Source organism: Heteronotia binoei, chromosome 21 (genome assembly GCF_032191835.1).
Source record: "Heteronotia binoei isolate CCM8104 ecotype False Entrance Well chromosome 21, APGP_CSIRO_Hbin_v1, whole genome shotgun sequence".
Taxonomy (NCBI): domain Eukaryota; kingdom Metazoa; phylum Chordata; class Lepidosauria; order Squamata; family Gekkonidae; genus Heteronotia; species Heteronotia binoei.
This window is the reverse complement of record NC_083243.1, coordinates 101,908,732-101,929,761: the sequence shown is the minus strand read 5'-3', so window position 1 is coordinate 101,929,761 and position 21,030 is coordinate 101,908,732.

Below are 21,030 nucleotides of genomic sequence, written 5' to 3'. Positions count from 1 at the left end.
AAGTCTTCAGGAAAGCTGACTGAGTCAAGACATGTTTTGTGTCAATTTGGACAGGCAGTTTAATAGTTATTCACCAGAAAAAAAGAAGGCAGTTCCTGCAGCTGGGTCAAGAGCAAAATGTTCAGCAGGAGACTGAAGAACAGCAGATAAAAAGCATTGCTCTGTTGACCAGACATGGGTAGAAGTCTGGGCACCAAGTATGAGCTCGAAAGTTTGCATACTGTTATGTGTCATTGGGTTGGTTCTAATAATAGGCACTATATGAGCTGTGTACCAAATATTTATATCAGACTTCACTAATCCTGCCTGCCAATTGCAGAGTAGGGTTGTCAGGTCCTTCCTGGCAACTGGTGAAGGATGGGGAGATTTAACAGTAGACAGGAGAATGCCTAGGCCACATGTGATATCATCATACCAGTAATTTCTGGGTGATAATCTGGAATGTGGGCAAAAACTATGCTAAACCTGGCTTCTACCACAGAATTTTTACCCAAATACCAAAGTGTTGCCTGGAAGTCGCTGGTGTGATGGTGTCACTTCCTGTGTGATACCAGCAGCATGACCTAGGCCTTCTTCTTTCTACTGTAAGTTCCCCTTCCAGCCAGCTCATTGCTGGCTGAAGGGCAGGGCCTGGTGGTGGTGTTCTCTGCCTTCAACTGTGTGGTTTGGCAACCCTATTGCAGAATTAGTGTTGCACTCCCTTTGGTAGTCAAAGAGAGCGGTGAGCATGTATAGTCCCAATCCTGGCTTCAAGTCATGTCTTGACAAGACCTCAGAACCTATTTCAGCAAAGGGATTCCCAGGTTCTATTCACCAAACCATCTTATTTATTTATTTTGTTTATATCCTGCCCTCCCTGCCAGAGCAGGCTCAGGGTGGCTGTGGCAACTGTGGCATACTAAAGAGGCCATCCAGGCTTTAATAGAACAAGGCAGTGACATGCATACCACTGCCTTTGGATAGGTTGTTGTGGCTAAAAGTCAGCAGAGAGGCTCTGAGGTATGCTGATCATATGAAAAAAACACTCATGGGATTGCAGTGCTTTTAAAGTCTTGTTTCTGCCCTTTTTGTAGCAAATGGATACACAGAAAATCAGCAGGTGGTTCTGAGCATCCCTCCAGGCAATGGCAAGGCTCTCCTGCTATGTTTCTGATTGCCAGTATACTTATCAAAGGTGCTTGCACAGGGCCAGTAAAAATGATGATAAGACTAGCCTTGGCCTCTGAAATATGGGTTGAGTCAACTGTGATTGCTCTGCTGGAAGCCCAAGTCCTAATTTTTCTTGGTAGGTGGACATTCTACTGGACCACTGATTACCAGTTCTCAGAAGCCCTCTTAGTGTAGCAAACAGCAAAGACTTGAGGGGTGGGGGGAGGAATCCAGAAGACAGACATGTCAATCTGTGACAATAACAGCAAAAAGTCTAATTTGTGTAGAACAAGTCTCTAATATATTGTAGAATAACCTTTCATAGACAAAATACGGGGGGAAAAATCAGGGCTTGGACATGGAAGTCATATAATTATATAGCTGCTCTTGCCTTTATTCATCTATTTCATTCACATTTCAGCCCTGTTTTCAAGATTGTAGAATAGGGGTGACCAAACTACAGCTCCGGAGCCCTTTCACACATACTGTGTAGCTCTCAAAGGCCCCGCTGTCCTGTTGGCTGGCTTGGAGAAGGCATATGTCACTTTAAATCCCTTCACTAAACTGCTGGCATTGGGGGTGGGGGTTGGAGTGGAGAAAGCATTTAAAGTTAAAATTCCACCACTCCCTCCCCCATATATCTATATATCCCTCCCTCCCTCCCTTCCCACCTTTCCTCCCTCCCCCTCTAAAGTTAAATGTGTTCTTCAAGTCAGGCCCATTGCTATGCCGGCTGACTGGTTTGGCTTGGAGAAGGCATTTGTCTGTTTAAATCCCTTCTCCAAGCTGTGTCAACTGGTATGGGGGCATGTGGGTGTCGGGAGGAGGCTTAGAGAACACATTTAAAGTTAACAGTGCTTTCTTTCTACCTCCCTTCCCCATCTATTTGCTTTCTTTTCCACCTTTCTTTCTCTCTTCCTTCTCTTCTCTCTCTCTCTTTCTCCCTCCCTCTCCATCTATTTGTTTTCTTTCTTTCTTTCTTTCTTTCTTTCTTTCTTTCTTTCTTTCTTTCTTTCTTTCTTTCTTTCTTTCTTTCTTTCTTTCTTTCTTTCTTTCTGCGTTTTCGCTCTGACCTTACTCGGGATTGATGTCCCTCTTCACCGCGCAGATTTCGCACTAATTGCTCTGCAGAACCCGGAACTGCCAAAAAACCAGTTTACATTTGCGATGCAAAAGCCGCGGGACTTTGCGGCTCTTCCAGGTTCTGCGGAGCAATTAGTGCGAAATCTGCGCAGACGCTGCGCGGTGAAGAGGGACGTCGCTCCCGAGTAAGGTCAGTGCGAAAACGCCCTTCCTTCCTTCCTTCCTTCCTTCCTTCCTTCCTTCCTTCCTTCCTTCCTTCCTTCCTTCCTTCCTTCCTTCCTTCCTTCCTTCCTTCCCCTCCCTCCTTTTCTCTCTCTTTTTCTCTTTTTCCCCCCCTCTCTCTCTCATTTGTTTCCAATTGAGGGAGCTAGAGGATGCTTGTCAAAATTCTATTGGTAAGTCCCCCCTCTCCAGCCAGTTCATTGTTAGTTGAGGGGCAGGGCCTGGTGGTGGAGGATTCAAGAAAATTTTCAGGAAACAAATAGTTCTAGTGATCTAGTAGTAAAATTTGAAATCAGTAAAAATTGAAATAAATAAGATGTGCCAGCACCTCAAGGCTGCTTTTATTCTTGCTGATTCTCTCTCTGTATGTGCAATCATGTGCAATATATGTTGTGAGCCGCCCTGAGCCACCTCGGTGGGAAGGGCGGGATATAAATCGAAATATAAATAAATAAATAAATCGAAATATATAATTGCACAGTGAATTGGTCAGGGGTGTGGTTGGCATCTTGAGATCTGGCAGGTCAGAGCAAGTCATGTCTTGTTGCTCTCAAACATCTGATATTTATTCTTACGTTAAGCAAGTTTGGCCATCCCTGTTGTAGAAGAACCCACAACTAATTCCTGACAAATGAAGAAGAGTTCAGTTGCTGGACAAAGAACTATGCAGTTTATTATGTGGGAATGTTGGGAAGGGAGAAAATGGAACACCTCCTTCTTCTAAAGTTCCAGAAGCCTGGCTCTCTTTTGTCTCCTGTCCCACTCCAAGGCTAAGTCTCAAACTCCACAAATTGGCTAGTTCTAACTCACTAACTTGCACCCAAGACCAATGTTCCCTCTAAACTGCAGTCTTGTGAGCAAAAATTCTATTTTGTGAGCTACTGACATTAAAGTTGTGAGGTACTGGCATTAAAGTTGTGAGCTACACCTGCTGCATAAATTAGTGTGTTCTGTGTCATCCTTCATGAGCTAAGACAAAAATCTGTGAGCTGAAGGGTAAAAATCTGTGAGCTAGCTCACACTAACTCAGCTTAGAGGGAACACTGCCCAGGACCTGCCTCTTATGATAAGTCAGGCTGGATCCAGCTTCATTAATGTTGGCTGCTGATCACTGCTTGTTTTTCTGTTCTTTAAGCTATTGTAAGTGCAACTACAAAGGAGTCAAAGAGCAGCTATTTTCCCTGTGCCTTTCTTGTTGCATGGATAATAGGTTTTTCTTCCTATGCCTCAAGTAATTTTCAGACACGACTGCAGTAAAGCCATGAGCGTTAGTTCTGGGCAAGGAACACAAGAACATTGTGGGTGGGAAGGAGGTGATTTTCCTGTTCACTCTTCATATTCCAAAAGTCAAGTTATGTTTAAGCAATTTTACAGAAGAGTCCATGCGTCACCAACCATTATCTGAGCTCTGTTATGAAAGGGAGAGGCAGGAGCCTTTCCCAAAGAAGGGAGATAAATGAGAGAAGACTGATAGAGACAAAAAGACATAGGAACAAGAAGCAAAGCATAGAAGGAAAAAAATTCGAAAAAAGGAGCAGAAGACCTAAGTCTGAAGGAGGGGAAAATAGAATTTCAGAGAATGAAATTATTTTTTCATCATACATTTTAACAGAAGATTGTATTAAAGCCAGAATGTCATTACCTCCTGAGCTGACTCTTTAAACTCTGAAGCAGAACTTGCCAATGAGTAAAAAACTTTCTCTCCATGAACAGTTGTTTCCAAGACCAACACAAGGTATTTTCTTTGGCCAATGAAGTTCTGAAATGATCTGGTTACCTCAGGAACAGAGGATGGATGCACCTTAGTGGGGCCTTGTACCAGGCTTTAGGCATGATATAGATTATTTATGTGATGTTCAAAATAAAATACAATTTTTCTTTCATAGCCCTTGAGATTGTATATATAGAATTAGATTGAGGAGGGAAATATGTACGTTTTTACTGGGGCCAGAGAATTAACACCTGGGTCATGTCTACTGGGAGACACCACTTCCTATATGAGTCTTCCTAAGATCTGTGATTGGCTGATAAGACCTTGCTTTAACTTCTTTTGTATGTGGAAACCAAATTGGCTACCACAATAGTTCCCCCCCCAACACCACAGCATTAAGCTGTAATGGAGAAAAAGAGAGGCACATGGGATATCTGTCATTTACTCCTATAGGTCTCATAGCAGCCTGGGTCGGACAAACTAAATTGGGGACACATTGTGGGGCAAGAGTTAAGCCCCTTTCCCCCCAGTGCTGTGGCTCCAATCCATACTCCCCACAGCTGCATTTTAGTCCAATTAGATCACCTTGAGTTCCAGTAGTCTCTTTTGAGGGTCATGTGGAATTTGGGTCTCAGTGTCATGTGCAGCACTGCCATTAGGAAAAGCTTTTGTATGGCTCCCTTGAGGACTAAGTGATATGCTAACCGGCCCAAATAAAGTGGCTGAGATTTACTAGTGATGCAGACCTTCCATCTTCCTCCCCTTGTCAATAGGCACACTCAATATATTTTGATGTCCTGGCATTGGAGATGCAATACCTCTTCCCACTTATTAAAAAGGGGCATCAACTATCATGAAAGTCTCTTATAAAAGCCCCACTAAAACTAACACAATCCATGTAGGACAGCATAAATATTTTTGTTAGTCATTTTTTTAATAAAAGACATTTATTTAAACTTGAATACTAAAACATATACAAATCCAAATACCAGTAACAATGAACATCAAAGAATTACTTATATACAAGTAGGGATACACTAAGTACATAAATTTGTATTTATGTAGGCATATAAATGTGTATGTAAAAATTAACCAAAGCAAAAAGGAAGGAAGGAAGGTATGGGGAAGGAAGAGAAAACTATATGAAATCTAATATCACATTTCACTGACCGGGTTCTGCATTAACAGGTTGGAATAAGTAATCAGAAAAAGATCATTTTCGCATGTGAAGGATTAGTTGTAAGAATGTTATTGTCCATTAAGTAGTGCACCACGGGTTGCCACATCTCTTGAAATGATTTCTGATATAGTTCTAAGTTAGAAATAAGAAAATGACTAGAAATCTTACTATATAAAATAAATCTTACTATATAAATAAAATTCCCAAAGTTTGTATTGCCAGTAGATTATTGTTGGAGAAGAGGGGCCATGCCATTTTTGGGTGATGAGAATGTGTGTGATTGCTAGGAGGTAAGAAATTGATTTAGCTTTAGTTATGTCCCCAGAAGGGTGGGCCCAATTAAAGAGTTATGCAATCTCTGGGTGAACAGGAATTTTACATTGAGTAATTACATAGATTTGATGAAATATCTGAGTCCAAAAAGATTGAATTTGTGGACAATGCCACCAACAGTGCATGAAATTGGCCACTGAACCACATTTTTTCCAGCAGGTTTGTAGAATGTAAATTCAGATTTGCACTAGAACATGCACAGAGTGCCAGATACATTTGCACTAACTGTAATCATAGAACATATTTGCATTAACTTTGATCACAGAACCTGCCTTAAAATATACAAAATAGCACTTTTCTATGGGATATAGGCCTAGTGATTTTGGGAACAAAGAAGAATATAGTTTCTTATTGGAATCTTTGCTAAGCACATTGCATATCACAAAGCCCTTTTCTCTAGCAAGAATATGGTATCATCATTTTCTGTAAACGTCTTCTAAGAGAAAGTAAACATTCTCCCTATCTCTGGAGACATATCACAAAGGTAGAAGTTTTGCCTCTTACACATTTCTGGAACCAAGTCAAAAATCTAAGACAACCTGCACAACATCTCTTTGCCTTCTGCACATTCTTAGAAGGCCCCCTAACCACAGAGTTCCATCCAGATGCTAGGTGCCAGGAAGACAGGAGGTTGAGAGTACAGAGCAAAAGAATTATCTCATACTGAGTAATCTCCTCTCTCCCAGAACAGAGACGGGTTTCTTTGAGCCAACAGGGAAAGGCTAAAACCTGGAAGCAAGAACTTTGTGACCAATCAACTAGACTTGCTTTGTTATCAGAAATATATAAATGTTATGGCTTTGTAAAGATGGCTTTGAGGAAAAATTCAGGAAGGATGTTGGTACAGAAAGAGAAAGAGAGTTGTTCTTCCTCCTACCCCTGGTGGCAATAAAGGAATCTTTGGATCTACTCACTTGGATCTGACTGCTGAGTCTCTTAAATTGGGCTGGGGACTCAACTTTTGGCACTGATGGTATGTACAACAGGTTGGTGTATTAGAAGGGGAGGTGTGAGTCAGTCGAGACAGAGGTAAGTACCATTTGTGTAACACCCTGAAGGAATTAAAACGTATATTAAAAATAGGTGAAAGCATGATAGGTGAATTATAAATGACTTCCCAATCAGAGTCTTAAATAGCATTCTGGCAGTCTTTCAGCCAGGCAGAATGAATTTTCAGACTTGAATGGAAGTTGATGTTGATCAGGATTTTATAAAGTTTTGATATTAATTTTTTGAGTAGGATAAAGTCTGAGTTCAGCAAAGTTTCAAAAGAAATCAAAGAAAGATCAAAGTTTTGTTTATGTTTTGGTTTAAAAGTAGTAAGCATATGCAATATTTGGAGGTATCTAAACCATGGTATTTTGTCTCTTATTTTTTCTTCTAGCTCATGTTTAGTTAATGGTTTTCCTTTTCCCAGCAAATCAATGGTGCGAGTTAGATGCGCCTGTCTCCATTTGATAAAAGCTAAGTAATCTTGCCCAGATGGAAGCCATTGTTGATTAAGGAAGGAGGTGAGTAATAAATGTGGGGCAACTAGCTTAGATCTATACTTGTCCCAAATTTGTATTGAAACTCTTAAGGATTCCTACTTTTCATAAGAATTAGGCCTATCTTTAGCTGAAGACCAAATTAGTTCTGAAAGGGATAAAGGAGCAGCATATATTTCTATTTTTTTGCCAGCCTGACATAGTATGATCTGATATCATTCTGACTATATTGGTGAGATTTGCAGCTTTGTAATAGGCTGAAAGGTTCGGGAAATCTAGACCACCATTAGTCGAAGGTCTCTATAAATTTGAAGCTTTAATTCTCAGAGCTTTATAGGACAAAAAAAAAACTGATTCAAAGACCTCTGCCAGGAATGGAGTGATTTAGTATTGATATCAATTGGAAGGGCCCGAAATAAAAAAAGAAATTTTGGAAATAAAAAAACTTTTAATCATGTTTAGCCTGTCAGCCCAGGAAAACCCTTGGGAAGTCCAAAGTTTCATTTTCTGTTGGCATTCTTGAAGCAAAAGTGAGACGTTATGGGATAATACATCTTTCAGATTAGGAGGGATAATTATCCCAAGACACCTCCAAGAGGTATTTTTCCATTTATTAGAATGTTTCTGTACGATACGTTTTTTGAGTGAAGGGGAGGTCCAGATTGGCACTATGAAGGACTTATTTAGGTTGATTTTAAGTCCTGAGATATTTTGAAATAATTGAAAGATGTCATGAAGTTTAGCTAAAGAGATTTCAGGATCTGATAAAAAATATAATTAAGTAATCTGCAGATAGACTGACAGTATGGGTGTGACTACCTATCTTGATTCCAGAAATATGAGGGTCATTCCAGAGAAGAGAAGCAAGGGGTTTTATCACTAAAGTGAAGAGTAAAGGGGACATAGGACATCTCTGTCTGATGCCTCTATTTAAAGGGATAGAATTAGCAAGGGAATTATTAATGCAAATTTTGGCAGAAGGGGAGGTATAGAGAATAAAAATTGCTCTTAAAAAATTGGGACCAGATTTCATAAGAGATAACAGATTTAGTAGGAAGGGTAGTTTGACGCTGTAGAACGCTTTCTCTAAACCAATTGAAACTAATATAGATTCTTTTTGGGTATGCCTGCAATGAGCAATGATATCTAATGTTCGTCTAATGTTCTTCATCATAGATCTATTAGGTATGAAACCAGTTTGATCCGGTTCAATATAGTGTGAAATGATGTTTTGCAAGGATTTTAGCAAAAAAATTTTCATTGCAATTTAAAAGAGCAATTGGGCGATATGAGGCAAGATCTTCTATACCTTTATCTTTTGGAATGGTAATAAGGTGTGCCTCACTCCATGTAGGAGGCATTTTCCCATTGGCAGTATATGATGACAGAGTTTAGTGAGTGAGGCCTTCACAACATGCATGAAGCATTTATAAAATTCCAGATGAAAACCATCAGGACCAGGGGCGGTATTTGGTTTTAACTGTTGAATTACATCTTGGACCTCTTCCTCTGTAATATCTCTATCCATATAATTGGAATCATCTTGTGAAAGTTGTTTCATTATAATGTGTTTGAAAAAGAAGTTTTGAATCAGATCAGAATTGGGATTAGCCAATTTATACAAATTAAAATAATAATCGGCAAAGCATTTTGCTATGTCAGGAGTATATGTTTTTCTTTCATTAGCCTTATTTTTTAGTGAGTGAATTATCCTATTTGATTATTTCCTGTTTACTCTCCAGGATAAAATTGTAATGATTTTTGATTTTTCTGCCAAGATTGCTGTTTTAAATAGAGTAATTTCTTGTGAATTCTGTCAGTTTCTATAGTTTCTAGTATCCTTCTTTCTGCTTGTAAAGCTGCATAAATATGGTTACTATCTGCCCTTTTGTGCTGTTGTTCTAAGGAGTTCTTAGAAAGAATTTCTATTATTTTATTTTTTTCTTTCTTTAGATGAGAGGCTACAGCTATAAAGTTTCCACACATCACTGCCTTAAAGGCGTCCCAAACAATAGGGATTTCAACTTCATTGTTTAGATTTAGATCAAAATAATCATTCATTGTTTGAGATAATCTGGCTGTAACTTGCTCCTTCAATAACATCAATTTATTCAATTTCCACATGTGTTGTTTATGGAAGGAAGCAAAATTAGACAGTTTAGCTTCGACAAAAGCATGATCAGTCCAAATAAAAGGATCGATCTCAGAGCTTTGGAATTGATCAATCAGAGAAGACAAACATAAAGTAAAATCAATCCTGGTGTAGGAGTTAAATCTGGCTGAAAAATATGTGTAATCACATTCTGAAACGTGTAAAGATCTCCAAGTGTCACACAGATGATACTTGCAAAACAAATCATGCAATTCTGACTTAGTATGATTCTTTCTAGAAGATCTTTTAGCTGGCCCAGACCTGTCTAGGGCATAGTCAGAGAACATGTTGAAGTCACCACTAATTAGTAAATGGCCCTCTTGAAATTTCTCAAGTTTAGCTAATACTGAATTTAAAAATTGCCATTGTAGAGAATTGGGAGCATAGATAGTTGCCAAAGTAATAAGAGTTCCATCTAACTTACCTTTTAGAAACAAAAAGCGGCCCTGAGGGTCTTTGAATTGTTCTATAACCTGAAAATTTAGAATCCTAGCTCACAAAATTGCAACCCCTCAGGTTTTAGAAGACCCATGGGCGTGAAATTGTTGGGAATACCAGGATGTTTTAAGGACTATATCAGAATCATTGTGCAGGTGCATTTCTTGCATCAAGATGATATCTGGTTTAGTTATGATGGTGCTCAGGATATTTTCCTATTGAATTTGCCCTGGGGATTAGGTTTCACTACCTCTCAGTCTGCTGCCCTTATTGGTACTTCAGATGAGGTACTGGGCACCCAATTATTTGGTCCCCCTTGCTGAAGCTTTCCAATTCCAATTTTATACTGCCCATATTAATAAGATCTCTACTGCTTCTTGGTTCATGGCCTAGTTGCTTCCAGCCATTTGGGATTGTAGTACCTTGTAAATTTATTGTAGTACCTGCCTTTTAAATTAATTGTTATAATTGTTTTTAAGTGACCCATTCTGAGCCCACTTGTGGAGAGGGTGGGATATGAATAGAAATAATAAATAAACAAACAAACAAACAAATAAATAAATAAATACTTGCAATCTATTGCCTGAAAAGCCTGTTTCCTGGAAGGGCACTCAAAGCTAGGTATGGGCAAGAACTGGGAAAATGCAGTTCAGTTCATGGTTCATGGCATTTTCAGATTGCGAGCCATGAACATCATGAACTTTTAATAGCCAAATGAACTGGTTTGGTTTGTGAAGTTCATGGTGAGGTAGAACACAGTGCCCTAGCAAGGTAGAGATACCAGCCTCACAGGGGATCTCTGGCTGACTCTCCTCTGCTTGCCCTCCAGGTATGGAGAGAATTGGATTTATGGGGTCCGTTACCCCCTCCCCCAAGAAGGTGCTTCCAGGAAAGTGTTTTCCGGGGACATGACAACTGACAGGTCATTTTGACAGGTGCAGGTTTAGGAGGTTCAGAAGTGTATAGAACAAATCCTGTCCAAGCTAGAGACACCAAACTTGCAGGGGAACTCCAGCTTTTTCTCCTTTACCTGCCCTCCAAGTTTGGTGAGGATTGGATTTACAGGGTTCAAATTATGCCCCCCCCCAAGAAAATGCGCTGATACTAAAAAAAAAAAAAAAAAAAAGCAAAAAAGCAAGGGCAATAGAAACCCAGCAGAACAGAATCAAAGTCCCAGAGAATCTTTGCAGTAGAAACTGAAGGGGGGATTTTTGCAAGTCTAGCAGAACCAGTGCTATATGCCCAGCAGAACCATTGCCGTGGCAGTACACATTGAACAAGACTAAGGTCACTGTGCACTAGAAACTGAAGGGCGGCATTTTCGCAAGCCCAGCAGAACCAGTGGAATGTACTACTGGTCAGCAGAACCCAGGGCCAATGTGGCAATGCTAGCTCAATCACAATCCAAGCTAGTGGGGCCATTTTCCCAAGCCCAGCAGAACGAGTACAATTTACAGAGTGCCCAGCAATACCTGTACAATCACAGAGTGCCCAGAAGAACCCAGTACCAATGTGGCAATGCCAACTCAACAGAACTGATATCAAGCAGAGTCATAAATGCAAGCAAACAGGGGGAGATTGCAAGCCCAACAGAACCAGTGCAGTGTACAGAGTGCCCAGCAGTACCAGTGCAATCACAGAGTGCCCAGCAGAACCTGGTGCCACTGGCATTACAAGCTTAACAGGACTGATTTCAAAGGACTGAGTCACAAATCCAAGCAAAAGGGGTGGGATTTTGCAAGCTCTGTGCAAGAAAGAAATGATGGAAAAAGGGGAACCCTTCTGAAACTGACATGGCTAGTTTGAAACTCACAACAGTGTTTCCAAGGGTGGAGAATCTTGCCCCCCCTGTGGAATTTTGGTAAACATTTTGTTTGAACAGAGACAGTCTGTCTGGAAATGTATCCATTTATGAACCAACACAAACTGCTTGAAAATTCATGGAAAGTTTGTGCCAGCTGACTCTTGAAGGGATGTGAGAGTTGTGGGCACTGGGCATACTTCCCTTGCTTGTCTGGTGGTGCTGGGGTGCCCCCCAAGCTTCAGGGAGCCCCTGTGGAAAGTCTCTTGTCATAATTGCCTTTCTTTTGTTATATCACTTAAAATGGAAAGCTCTAATTTCCACTGATCTGATGGGCTAGGGTGCATGCCAAGCTGTCATAGAGTAACTCTAGGGATGTCTACCTTTCTGTCCTTCAGAACCTGCCTTTGGAAACCAGGGGGGGGGGGGGCTGAGAACATTGGGGGGATGCTTGCCTTGCTTCAGGTGTCTGGCTGGAGGGGGGTGGTCTGCCCAGATGAAGTTTCCCTGTGACTCTGGTGTCACTGGCTTGTTCCTGAACCTTGGTATCTAGAGAAAACACTAAGGAGACCTTTTTGGGAAATCATAACAGAAATGTAATCCTCCCCCAACTTTGAGAGATGTAGAAGGATGAGGTTCCCTGTGTGTTTGGTGTGTGTAGCTTGCAAGGGATGCATTCTATACACTATGAACCTTTGCCTGACATTTTCCTCAAAGCACTTTCCTGGCTTGACCATAGTCCTGTTGGATTTGCAGTGCCACAATGGCACTGGTTCTGCTGGGCTTGCAGTTTCTACTACAGAGATTCTCTGAGACTTTGGTTCTATTCTGCAGGGTTTCTATTACCCTTGTTTGTTTTCCTGGTATTTTTCTTCCATTGGAAACAATCCTCATTGGAAACAATGAGGATGCTGGCACCTTTTGGGGAGGTTTAAGGGTGTAACTCATAACCCATAAATCCAACCATCATCAAACCTGGAGGACAGATAAAGGAGAATCAGATGGAGATCCCCTATTAAGTTGGTGTCTCTAGCAAACTGGGGGAGCTGTTCTACCACATCACAAACTTCACAAACCAAAGTACTTTGTCCAGCATCAAGAAGTTCATGATGGTTCATGGTTTGTGAAATGTGCACACCACAAGCCACAAACTGAACCAAACCATATTTTTCTGGTTTGTACCCATCCCTAGTTATAATATATAAATTATTATACCTCATGCAGATATTGTTAACATTATTAGCTTCCATCTTCAGAGCCAGCTGCTTCTTACCAAGGTTGCCATGTGCTCCTAAAAGATGTTTTTTTTAAAAAAAATCATTTCACATATGTACAAAACTGGCCCATGGAAATCTCTGCTGTCACTTGTAGTAATGGCCACTTGTAGAAGTTAGTTTATGGCAGAAGATAGGATCTCAACAGCTACAAGCTAGAATGCCGTGGAGCTTTCCCATGCCAGGTCTCAATACTAGTCCATTTAGTATTTCTCACTTTGACTGACAGCCGATTTCTAGGATCTCAAGCAGAAAAAGGTCTCTCTAACAATGACTACCTGCCATTCATTAAGAGGAGAAGCCTGGGATTGAAAATGGTGTCTACTAAATGCAAAGCCTACGCTCTAGCACTGAGCTACAGCAATCTGAACAAAAATGCATCCCAATGCATGGAATATGCTGGGGATAAGTGTTAGGAGACCAAATCCTGAAACATACATGGCTGGATTGCACTTTAATTATATTTCTTATTTTCTCAGAACAAAACTTTGGTTAATCTGTAATGGAAAAATCCAAGCTTCTTGTAAATTCATCCTGCCTTCTGAGGTAATGTGGTCCAGATATGGGAAATTTCAACAGTATCTTCCCAGAATATTGGACTGTGGATGCCCTAAGGGAACCAGAATAGTAGTAATAAGCAGTTCCCATTCCCAATTCTTTTTCATACCAGATCACTTACTTTAAGCAATGATCCATCTATGACCACTTGTTTTGGTTTTGGTTTTCTAATTTCTGACTTTAGAAATTTGGATATTGATTGCTCTGTATTTGTTTTTATGGTTAAAATTAAAAGTTTGAAAATTTATATACATATACACACATATATATACCTGCCCTAAATAGCCTTAAAGCCCTCAATTACTTAATTTTGGAACCTGCTCCCATATCAACCTCCCTGCCCCCCTTTCCCCCGTGTGCACCACCACAGGAAAAAAAAAAACCTCTAATTCTCTCTGAAGCCACTTGTGTTATCTCAAAGGAAGGGGTATATGGAAAGTAGCCAGTCCAGAACATCTTAATTATTGGAAAGGTATGTGAGAAGTAAGTAACTTGGTCGCAGATCATTTGAGGGCTTTAAATAATCAGCAGCTTGAAATGGCCCTCCCAAATAAATAGGCAGCCAATGGATTTCTTTAACCATCCATAGGTAATAATTAGATCACAGCATTTTGAACCAACTGGAACTTCAGAACCATTTCAAGGGTGGACCCATGTTGAGTGCAATGCAGAAATCCAATCTGGATCTGATTGATGCGTATATAACTGGCCAAATTATTTTGTGGCCAAAAGAAACCACACGAGGTCTGAAGAAATAAATTGGTTAGTAACTGCCAGCTACACAGGAGACCTTCTCTGACTCAGTGAAAAGAAAAAAAGCAGCTCCACACTTCAAAGAACATCTCTTTTTGGTTAGCAGGAGCTTTTTCAGTATAAAAGGTAAAGGTAGGCCCCTGTGCAAGCACCAGTCATTTTCGACTCTAGGATAGTATTATTTGTTCCCAGAACGTAATCCACTTTCTGTTAACATTACCTGCTGTTAATGTCACAGTTAGGAACTACCTGGTGGCCCAGAGCTAATGCATTTATACCACAGAGATCCCTTGGTAGTAAAGCATGATGAAGAGAGAAATCAAAGTTTCGCTTTCTCTTTTCCCATTCCATGGCCTCAATGTGCTTGTGATACTTTGGGATGCAGGGAAAGTATCAATGCAAGACAACAACAGACATATCAAAGACAAATACATCTCTGACACTTCTCTGTGTCCTCTCTGTCAACTGGCCTCAGAAAGGGCTGCCACTCTACTGTGGCCTCATGAAAGGCATCATGGCCAATGCCAGCAACAAACCTCTGCTGGCCCATCAAGAGCCCACACAGATGGCCTCCCACTACATGCAGCCTCTGAAGGCTACCAAAATAGCCACCGTAATACAACTAGGCATCAAAACCTGGCCCTGCTGGGAATCTTTCCTCAGAGGCCATGGCTGCCACCTCTTTCCTGTCACTCCCTCACTCACTCCCCCCCTCAGCCTCACCCCAGGACAGAAAAGGATTGGGCCACTGGAGAAGCTGCTAGTCAGAGGCTGTTGTTAGGCAACCAAGGTTGCTTCCATCAGCAAAGGGAGAGGTCTCAATTAAATAGAATACCATAGATTCCACCCTGCAAAGCAGTTATTTTCTTCAGGGGGAGAGAGATCTGTTGTCTGGAGTTCAGTTGTGATCCCAGGTGATCTTCAGGCTCCACCTGGAGACAAAAAACCTGGATCATGCCACAAACTTATGATGATGCTAAACATTGCAAGGCAGAATATGACAGGAAAAGGTGGCAAAAATGCACTTCAAACATAAGGAATGCTGAGCTTCAGCATCTGTGTGACTTGTCATCAGGGCCGGTGTGTGGGAGTCGGCCAAGAAGGTGGCAGCTTAGGGCACCATCTGGCCTAGGGGCACCACGAGGCACCCCCTCTCCTAACGGGCAGCATGTGCGCTCCTTGAAGCCTGCCTTCTCCAACAGAAAGCAGGCTCCATGGAGTTCAGATGCTGCCTGTCCACTTTCGCATTTCCCCCAGGTCTTTAACAGCCAGTAGCTCCTGTGTAGTGCACTCCTCAGAGCCTAGCAGACTCCGAGGGCAGCACTGTGCAGGTGCCGCCCAGCTACTTTTGCATTCCCTGCCTCTGTAACAGACCCTGGAATGTGAAAGCCACCACCCCTCGACCCTGCACAGTCTTCTCAAATCTCGGGAAGCCTTGGTGAAGTTGGGAACCATGGCAGCGAGTCTGGTCAAAACCCGGCTCTGAGCGCGCTCACTGCCATCCTGACCTTGCCAAGGTTTTCTGAGATTCACACCAGGGCCGTAGCCAGGATATGGAAGGTTGGGGGGCATTTAAATTTGTCGGGGGGCACTCACACCTCCCAGGGCCCGACACAACCTTTCCTCTGCTCCTTCTCCCCACTCCCTGCTCCTCTCCACCCTCCCTTCCACTAAAATAGTGCGCGGGGCCGGGTGCAGAAGCAGCCTCCAGCCTCCCACACAGTTAAAGCAACCGCTGATCAGCTGATTAAAGTGACCACTCTCTCCACCGGCCTTTCTTCCCTGGCCAAAATTAAATAGCATATGCCGGGCCGGGGGCAGAAGCTGCCCCCAGCTGATCTACAGGCCCTTTAAATGATGCTGCGGGCTGCTTCTGCCCCCGGCCCCGCATGCTATTTTAGTGGTGGGAATGGAGGGCAGTGGTGAAAGCGATTCTCCCTGGCGTACTCTCCGCTGCTGCCCTCCCTTTCCACCACTAAAATAGCATGTCAGGCAGGAGCAGAAGCAGCCCCCAGCTGATCTGACCCTTTAACTGGTAGGAGGGGCTGAGAGCTGCTTCTGCCCCCGGCCTGACACGCTGTTTTTGTGGGGGAAGGGAGGGCGGTGGCAGGGAGAATGTTAAGCCAAATGCCCTCAAAATGAGGTTGGGGAATTAGTTAGGTGGGCACCTGGCTCACTAGGAATCTTTTTTACCAATATATACCAGGCTCAACCATCCAGAGGGTAATTGCTCAATAAAAGGACTCTAATTTAATAAAACCAATTGTAATTTATTTAGAATAATATAGTTCTTTCACACAAGATAAAAATACAATACAATCACACATTCACACAGGCCTAAGAAACACAGATAGATTGATAGGGGAACATATAAGGGTAAACAGACAGGGTAATATTTACCATCGTAGTCTTCAAGGAAGGTTCCAATGGCGACATAAGAGGACAGGGGAAATGGACCCAAAACTGTGGCCAGAATTGGGGATGGATCTAGACAGTGGAACTGGGGTACTGTTAGATGCACACATGAGTGGAGTTGGGTCAGAGGTTAAATAGGCTCCCTTAGACCCCTTAGGTGCTGGGAGGTGACGGGGAGGAGAGATGGGAGGTTCTGTGATGACCATGAAGGCTGGACATTAGCAGAGCCAATGGTGAGTCCTTTGGTGACATCCAATTGGGTGTCAGCTTTAACCAATGAACTTCACCTTAGTCCTGTGAACCTGGAAATTTCTAAGTTGCAATATGGCCTAAGGCGGCTCCAAGGGTGTCAGTATGGAAATGGCTAGGTACTTGGGATTAAGTGGGCTTATCTGGGAAGGTGACAATAGGGAATCAAATATTGACCTAGGTATCACCCGGGTAAGACAAAAGACTTGGTTGATGGAGGAGATGTTCTTCCTCTTTTCTCATCATCTTCTGGGCAGGAGTTATTGTTTAGGGTATTGCCCGGCAATCAGGAACATTAGTTGAGCTGTTAATCCATTCATGGGGCAGATGGGTTGCTTGCGAGCCAAGGGTGACACAGGGTGTGTACGTGAGCCTTCCACTATGAGGGAATGAAGTCCAGCCTGGCAGGAAGATGGACTCTGGTGGTGTTAGCCCTTGGTTCATGGAAAACAGGCTAGAAACTGCTTGCCTGTACAGTTCATGGTGGTGTGGCTTCTGCCACTGCAGTGGCCAAGACTGGGCACACAAGGAGTAGCTGGCAGCTCATTTGTAGAATGCTGCTGCAAAGCTGAGGCTTATAGTATCCACATAAGCCTTAGAAACTGTAAGCAAAGTCCACTTCTTAGAGCAGATGTGTGAGACTCAAGACTCCAGGCACCCTGGCAACCATACTGGTGATCACGATGTCCATTGGTATAAAAAGTAGGGGGCTTTTTCCTCACAAGAGCTGCTCTCATTGCCAGCCTTCCTTCCCCACCATTAAAATAGCACATCGGCAGGGGCAGAAGCAGCCCACAAGTGGCAACCCCCTGCTCCAGTTAAGGTCCTCACGAGCCCCGACTGCTTCTGCTGCCGGCCTGCGAGCAACTTCTCCATCATGCAAATCGTGGAGACAGCCCCCGCGGACATGGCAGAGGACCCAGGGGCTGCTTGGGGCCCCAGAGTCGGGGGGCCCTTGGGCAGAAGTCAGGGGGCTGTGCCCCACAGGCCCCCTCATAGCTACAGGCCTGATTCACACAGACATGTGAGGGGGAGCCAGCATCTGTTTCAGTTGTGGAGTGGGTGGGAAGACAGTAAGGGGGGGGGGGGGGTGACTGAATGCCAAGGACTGGGGTGGGTGGAAAAACAGCAAGGGTAGGGGAGTTAGTGAAGGCCAAGGATTGATAGTGGGTGGGAAACCAGCAAGGGTGGAGTGAGTGAATGTCACAGGTGGGGGGAGTAATGGTGTGCCAAGGGTATGGAAGTAGTTGAGAGGAAGAGGTGGTTGGGGGGTGGGTGATAGAGGGGGGGGGGTGAGAAGTTGGAGATGGTGCTGGGAAGACCCCAAGGGTGAGAGGGCAATCATCCAGAGCCTCTTTCTAAAGCTTGTTGTATTTTCCCTCACAACAGGCCTCATTTCTTGTAACTATATCTTTCCCAAGCATGAGCAGAACAAACGTTTGTATAAATATAATTTAAAGGCTCTCAGCCTCCTCCAACTGCCAGAGGTTTTGTTTTGTTTTACTTTTGTTTTGTTTTGTTTTACTTTGGGGAGATTTAACCCCACCCAGTGTATTTTTTTAAAAAATTCAGATTTGTCTGCACACTTGCAGAGTCCCCCAAGTGTGCAGAAAGATCTGCTTAGCCTCCATGTGGCCCCGACCCATAGATTTAGCTATCCACAGATGGGGGCCATGGGTGGCTAATAGTATGTAGATGGCCTTAGACTGAACTCATGCATGGCCAGCGTGTGGCAGTAGAACAAAGAGGCAGCTGTCTTGGGTGCCTCCTAGCCTAAGGGGTACCACAAGGCTTCCCCTCTCCCCACAAGCAGGCTCCAAGAAGCATACACACTGCTGGACCACTTTTGTGTTCCCTGGGTCTCTACAGACACAGGGATAGCAAAAATGGGCGGTGCCTGCGCAGTGCGCTCCTCGCAGCCTTGGAGGCTCCAAGGACCACAGCGCACAGGCGCCACCTGGCCACTTTCAGGGAAATTGAAGGCAGCCGCCCCCACCCTTTCCCAGTCTCCCCAGGCCCTGGGAACGCTGAGCAAGGTTGGCAGAGTGCCTCAGGAGTGAGTGCGCTCAGAGTCTGGCTCTGAGCATGCTCCCTGCTGCTCTGACTGCTTTCCTGACACCCAGGAAGGCTGAGCAGTATCAGGACAGCAGTGAGAGCGCTTGGAGCCTGGCTCCAAATGCACCTGCTGCTGCCTTGACTCTGCACAGGCTTCCCTGGTCTCGGGAAGGCTGGGTGGGGATGATGTGGTAACGGGCGCGCCCACTGCAGCATGACCATGCTCAGCCCTACTGCGACCCAAGAAGGCTGAGTGAGGTGGGGGGGGGGTGGCAGTAGCAGCAAGTGCGCTCGGAGCCAAGCTCCAAGCAGCCTGCTGCCATGCCTCCCTCCCACTGGAAGTTGGGAGCAGGGCTCTACCTGGGGCAGCAGAACCCCCAGCACTGGCGCTGAACTCATGTGTGCACAGTAAAGCACAAGAAGGTTGCATTGCAATGGCAAATCCATGTTCTTGCTTCACTGTCCACTAATTGAAGCATGTTTAGGACTACATTTCATTATTTTGGCATGTGCAGTCCAACTAAGGCAGGCAGAACAGATGGACTGCATGGAGTTGTAGTGCTTAGTGTCTTTCTGATTGGGGAGGTTCATGTTCAGGTCCCTTCTCAGACATCAAACCTACGATGGGCTGATCATTTTCAGCATACTCTACCTCTCGAGAAGTTGTGTGGATAAAACAGAGGAAAGGTAAGATTAAAAATACATAGATAGAAAGGTAGGCACACAAACAGTCAATATTAGCCCTAAAATAGCATCAGTAGTTCCCTCCCCCAACCCAAGTAATAGCAGCTGCCAGGATTGCCTCTTGCCAGAGAGTTCCAAAAACTCAAGCTGTTTCTCATTTCTTAAACTAAATCTAAAATCTGTACATGCTGTTCCTTTCAGATCCTGCCCACCAAATAACTGCTGGCTTGGTTCCAAAGACATATTAATAAAATGAAATTCATTGAGTGAATCTTTGCTAGTTCTCCCTTCCTGCTGAAGCCCTCCTCCCTTGTCAGAAATGGTGTGGGGATGTAGAGAAGACTGTAATGGGAATGGCATATCACTGGAAATTACTCTTCCTTGTACAAACTCTTGTATGAACAGAACAGAACTTCAAGCAAGAGAGAGAACTATTTCTTTACCAATTCATCCTTCCTTCTGTAGCCCTCCCATCCTCCATCCCACGTCATTCCCATGGGACCCCCCAGTCCTCAAGAGCAGTGCAGGCCGTTCAGTTCTAGAGAGGTTTTCTCCTAGCTTAGCACAGCAAGACAGAAGAACCCATATAATTTTTTTTTCTTCTGAATGAATGCTGCTTCCACATGGGGATTTCCCCATACATGGGCAAAAGGCAAATGCTCGGCATTAAAGGGAGAGCCTGTAGGTGGAACATCCATCTGGAGGAGGCTCTTCACCCCTCCCTCCTTTTCTACCTTTTAAAGGGTTTCTCCCCCTTTCCTTGCTGAGCTGCACTGTTGTGTTACTTCATGGCTTGGGAGCCAAAGAAAAAGGAAAGGGGGTGTTCTGGGTCATGTGGGGTCTTAATGTGATAACTTTTGTGCAGGTGCAACAGGAAAAAAGGAGGAGGAGCAGGTGGGAACAGTGGTGAGTATTGCCAGAACAAGATTGTGTGTAGATGCTGGTCCTTTATGCTCCTATGCTTGCTGCTGCTGCTGTTGTAGTGGGGATGTCTTTTGCCCCCTGCATGGAAGCACACAAATAATAAAATCCGGAATCATATTTAGGGAACAGTGCAATGTTAACAGGTTTCTTCCTTGCTAATTATTACTGTGCAATAGCACTGTTTAAAGTTTCAGTCAAAGCATCTGCCATGGACATGGGGAGGTAGAATGAGGCAAATGAATCTTGGAACATTCTGTTCCTTCAGCAGGTTAAGTTTAGTCTATTCCAAGTACTTTTAAAGGCTGGTTGTGTTTAATAATAATAGCTTTTCCCCTTCTTCTGTGGCATCATCACTCTAAATATTCGGTTTGGTTCTCTGGAAAAATTGGGAACATAATATCAGAACGTGCCACATGACCTGTGCACAGAGGCACTTCAGAGCTTTGAGGAACACTTTCTAATTCCAAGTTTCAGTTAGGCTTCCCAATCCCCAGGTCCCAGCAGGAGATCCCCTGTTTTTACAGGCCCCACCCCCCACAATCAACATGCAGTTTTAGAGCTC